The following is a 6,003-nucleotide window of genomic DNA, read 5'->3' as shown; positions in this document are numbered from 1 at the left end:
GGTAATGATGTTGGGTTATAAGGCACCTACCACAGTGGAGGGTTGGTGGCCAGATAAGCTGGGTCAACCACCCAAGCCAAAGACGTAAATTAAGAGCCTTGGGGTATGGATGGACCCAGCTCTTAATTTCTCAGTGCAAGCCCGGAAGGTAGCTGCCACATGCCACGCACTTATCAGGCTTCTGAGGAAGATCATCAGTCTTCTTCCCTTTGAAGCCAGAAGGATTTTAGTACAGGCGCTGATCTTATCACGCCTAGATTACTCCAATGCGGTATATCTAGGCTCCCCCCAAGGAACAATCAAGATACTGCAGACTGTTCAGAATTGCGCAGCACGCATGCTGTTGAACATCCCGCGAAGGACATCTGCCAAACCTGCACTCCGCCAACTGCATTGGCTTCCAGTGCAGCAGAGGATCGAATTTAAAACCCTGGTTACGGTCCATAAAGTAATCCACAAAAAAAGCCCCCTCACTGATACAGTCATTATTTAGCCCCTATCTCCATAAGCGGGAACTAAGATCCTCTAACAAGAATCTCCTCTCAATTCCAAAAACGAGGAAAGTGCGTATGGGTGGCAGACGCTTCTCCCTACAGGCCTCTAGACTCTGGAACAATCTTCCACTCTATCTCAGAATGGAAAGTAATCATCTTAGTTTCAGGAAGTCACTGAAAACCCTCCTGTTTGTCTGATTCTGGTGAATGAACGTTGTCTAAAGCACTGGGATGCATCCGGGTAGCCATGCGCGATACAAATACGTAATCATTCATTCATTCATTCAGGGTGTTGGAGCGCTTCACGTCACACGCACACGTAATAAATTCACAATAAATCACATGTGTGTAAAGCAGTGTACAGGATGTGTTACATATGACGGTGAGGGTTACATGGTGTGGGAGCTGTGTCCTTAATAGCTCACTGTGCTATATCAGAAGGATTACAGTTTATTAACTGCAAGTAACAAAAGGGTCTCTGTGTTCAAGGCAGTAACCCACTTACCTATTTCCATTAAAAGAAATTGTCATCTGCGTGTTACATAATGTGCTTTGCAGGAGACATATTAACCCTCTATGCTACTTTGATTCAAAAACTGGAACTAGACAAAACACAGATCTCTCCAGAAAATACGTTAACCTCCGGAGTTCTCTTACCATTATTATTATGTGATATAGTTAGCACACAAAGTTGTCTGCATCAGGTGCCTTAACTCCATAAGATATTTTTAAAATGCAGACGTTGCAACCAATTCAACAGATCAGCTTTACTGCCACATTTCTCCATGTTGCCAATGTGTTTGTGGCCCAGATTTTCCGTCGGGGTCGTGTCACTTTTGGCACAACCCTGATGCACAATCTAATTTTTTTAATACTGTAATGCGCCCGGTGTACTCATGATAGACCTGCTAAACATATGTGTGAAGTCTTAAAATTTGATGTCACTTCTTGTGAGGTCATAGGCTGTGAAACACTTCCTTTGATTCCACATGCAATATCACTCACCGTGATGTCACAAAGTGTGATATCACGCTCCATGATGTCACTTGCATACCACTTAACTTGGTTAGTTCCCCCACTTTGTTTTTTTAGGACGTGTGCCTTGCCTATATCTATGTCCCCCTCGCACTGTGTCTGTGTCCCACTCATCATGTATCTGTATCTCCCTCAGGGCTTTAAGTTTAATGCAAAAAGTGGGGGCACTATAAAAGCGGCATGGCCTGTATAATTAAGGGCGTGGCTTAACCATGCTAACTAAATGTATGTGAACCCTATAGTGTGTCACCGAGCCCCTATTTTGGAGTAATAGTAAGTAAAACATATTAAAAATAAACAGGAACCAAATCACTGACATTGAACACCTTAACATTTTTTACATGAATTGTTCAGAAATCGGACAGTGTTATATGCCAGTTAAGTGAAGGACATTAATATAGGGCCGCTAGAGACCAATGTCTGTTTTTTTTAGGTCTCGGCCTGACGTGAGCAGCGCATGCGCTGCTCTCTTCATAGACTAGGGCTTCTTGGAATCAATACGATTCCAGAAGTCGTTTTGCGGCTCATCCTCCAATTTTCATTGGTGCACGGCGTTTTGCGTCATTGCTGATGCAAAACACAGTGTAATGATTGCACCAGAGGTAATCATTACACTGAGGGTTGCCACCCTGTCCCCTTTTGGCCCCGCTCACTGGGATTTGATTGTTTACTTGCGGAGGGACACAGCCTCCTTCAATTACTCTGTAAGCACTATTTGCTTGAGTCCTCCTTCTGTCTGTGTTAATGTGTATTGCACTTGCAAGGCCTGCCCTTGAGTGTCCTGCACCCTACTTGTAAACAAACGCATTGGCCCTCATGCCACTGTATAAATCCACAATCTACCAAGCAACCACAACAAACTGAGTTGCCTTTTCCACTGCAGCCCAGAAGCGCTTTGGAGCCTCGTCGGGGTGTGAGGTGATATACAAATTCGACAAAAGACTGCCTGTTCCGTGTTTCCATTTTCTGGGTCTAGTTAGTTGTGTGTACTATGTGAGGTCTGTGAGAGGCGTCAGGAATACCTTCTAGATAAACACCGTTAAGTTCCAGAATACCATTTGGTGTCCTTTTCGGTCTGCTGTTGCTGGTGTCATGCGTACTGCTTCTTTTCAGCTAGTTGTTTCTTTTAATGTGGAGACAGACATTGCTTCAAACCCTCGAACTACGAGTGCCAGAAAGCAGCAAATGAAACGTGCAGAGGATGGCTTCCTGGTTATCGAGATGTTTATAAGGAAAGTGCAAGGAATTCTCTGATCGGTTTGGTTGTATAACAGCAGCGTTTTTTTGTTTGTTGCGAAAACCTTGGTCTGTTGTGTATTTGGCGTCTAACATCGCAGTCAGTTTTCGGTGGGAAGGAGTTTTGCAGTGAGAGATTGTGGACAAAGTAAGATGTAAAGATGAAAGGAATCAACTGTTTGTGTTTGTTACACAGTCATTCCAACTTTCCAAAAGTCGGGCTCCTTCCTAGGTTTTTCTGAAAACTGCATTTACGGAGCGTGACTCCTAGAGTCTATGCAGGTCTGTCCCTCATCGTAAGAGGCACTTGGAAGAATAATCTGCGACTTGTTGACGTTCAGGTCCCTAGTGCTTTCCAGTCTTTACTAAAATACCAGCAGTGGAACACCCCTGTAGGATTCTACAGCTTACTACCTGCAACCGTCCTAGTTTTTTTTGCCATTGTTTGCGCATATCCACCTTCTGTCTCTTCTCATGTGCGTGTTACCCACCACGCCTGCCCTGCTGCCGACTCCCAACGTGGCGCGTTGGCTCGCCTGTAGTAGGCAAAGAGTTTGAGTTTCTGCGCCCCTTGCATGCTTTCTATTGCTGCCTGTTTGGTTTTTTTTGTACCTGTAATTGACCTCGGTTGCTTGAGCACTACTCACATCTTGATGGGCTTCATTTAGAGTTTGGAGGTAACTAGACATCCCCCAAGTTCAGGAGGACAGTCTTAATTCGGAGTACAATGATCGGCTGAATATTCCGGCTATCCATGTGGGGGAGGAAATTCAAACTATAGATGAGTCCTTGGGAATTGTTTTCAGTGCAAACCCCAGCCAAGGCACAGTTGTGCTCAGTGAAAGAATACCCCCCCTATCTCCTCCCTGATAGATTAAGCAGCCCTGTCCCTCCCTTTGTTGGCCTCGCTGTGCTTTCACCTCCGCTCTTTTCTTTTAGAGCTGATGCCCTGGGGCAGTGACACAGATGTCCCTCGGAGACAGAGGTTTGGTTTCATCTTCAGAGCCTGTCTCTCTACTACTCTCTCTCTACTACTCTCTATCTACTACTCTCTACTACTCACTCTCTACTATTCACTCTCTACTACTCTCAACTACTCTCTACTACTCTCTATTCACTCTCTACTACTCTCTACCACTCACTCTCTACTCCCTCTCTACCACTCACTCTCTACTACTTACTCTCTACTACTCACTACTACTCACTCTCTACTACTCTCTACTCTCTACTCACTCTCTACTACTCTCTACTCTCTACTACGCTCTCTCTGCTACTCTCTCTCTACTACTCACTCTCTACTACTACTCTACTCACTCTCTACTACTCTCTACTCTCTACTATTCACTCTCTACTACTCACTCTACTACTCACTCTATACTATCTCCACTAATCACTCTCTCCTACTATCTACTGTTCTCTACTACTCTCTACTCACTCTCTGTTCTCTATTACTCACTCTCTACTAATCACTCTCAACTACTCACTACTGCTCCCTACTCTACCTACTCTCTACTCTCTACTACTCACTCTACTACTCACTCTATACTAGTCTCTACTACTCACTCTCTACTACTTTCTACTACTCACTCTCTACTACTCTCTACTACTCTCTACTCTACCTACTCTCTACTCTACCTACTCTCTACTCTACCTACTCTCTACTACTCACTCTCTACTATTCTCTACTGTGTTCTACTACTCTCTACTGCTCTCTACTCACTCTCTACTACTCTCTCTCTACTACTCACTCTACTACTCACTCTTTACCACTCACTCTCTACTACTCTCTACTCTACCTACGCTCTACTCTCTACTACTCACTCTACTACTCACTCTATGCTACTCTCTACTACTCACTCTCCACTACTTTCTACTCACTCTCTACTCTACCTACGCTCTACTCTACCTACTCTCTGCTCTCTACTATTCACTCTCTACTACTCTCTCTCTACTACTCACTCTACTACTCACTCTCTACTATTCACTCTCTACTACTCTGTACTCTACCTACTCTCTACTCTCTACTACTCACTACTCTCTCTACTACTCACTCTCTATTACTCACGCTCTACTACTCTCTACTTTACCTACTCTCTACTTTACCTACTCTCTACTACTCACTCTACTACTCACTCTATACTACTCTCTACTACTCACTCTCTACTACTCTCTACTACTCACTCTCTACTACTCTGTTTCTACTATTCTTTACTACTCTCTACTCTACTGTCTACTACTCTCTACTCACTCTACTACTCTCTACTACTCACTCGCTACTACTCTCTACTACTCTCTACTCACTCTCTACTACTCTCTACTACTCACTTTCTACTACCCACTCTCTACTACTCACTCTCTACTACTCACTCTCTACTACTCTCTTCTACTCTGTCTCTACTACTCCCTACTACTCTCTACTCTACTGTCTACTCACTCTCTACTACTCACTCTCTAGTACTCACACTCTACTATTCCCTACTACTCTCAGCTGTCTACTCACTCTCTACTAATCACTCTCTACTACTCACTACTACTCACTCTCTACTACTCACTCTCTACTACTCTCTACTACTCAATCTCTACTACTCTTTACTACTCACTCTCTACTACTCTTTACTACTCTCTACTACTCTATACTACTCTGTACTACTCACTCTCTACTCTCTACTACACACTCTCTACTCTCTACTACTCACTACTACTCACTCTTTACTACTCACTCTCTACCTCTCTACCTACCTCTCTCTCTACCTCTCTCTACTCTCTACCTTTCTACCTCTCTACCTCTCTACCTCTACCTCTCTACCTCTACCTCTCTACCTTTACCTCCACCCCTCTACCTACCTCTCTCTACCTCTCTCTACGCGCACACATATGCACATATGTATGTGTATATGTGTATATTTATGCATATGCATTTATATATATGTATGTGTATATATATATACATACATATATAAACATTCCAATAAGATCCAAATAACAGCGCGCTCTCAGTGCAGTGAAAACAAAGGTTTATTCACCAACCTGGGAGGAGACCTGTTGCTGCAAAAAAAAAACATATATAAACATATATATACATCTGCATATCTATATAAATACAAATATAAACGCATGCATTCATATACATATATGCATACATATGCATGTTATGTACATGAAAGTTGAAAAACACTAATAAAAGCAAAGCTAAAAAGCCACTTAATTACAAACAGAATTGCTTTAACTTAAACGAGGG

The sequence above is a fragment of the Lissotriton helveticus genome, chromosome 4_1 (genome assembly GCF_964261635.1).
Source record: "Lissotriton helveticus chromosome 4_1, aLisHel1.1, whole genome shotgun sequence".
In the NCBI taxonomy this organism is placed as follows: domain Eukaryota; kingdom Metazoa; phylum Chordata; class Amphibia; order Caudata; family Salamandridae; genus Lissotriton; species Lissotriton helveticus.
Note: the sequence above shows the minus strand (reverse complement) of the source record.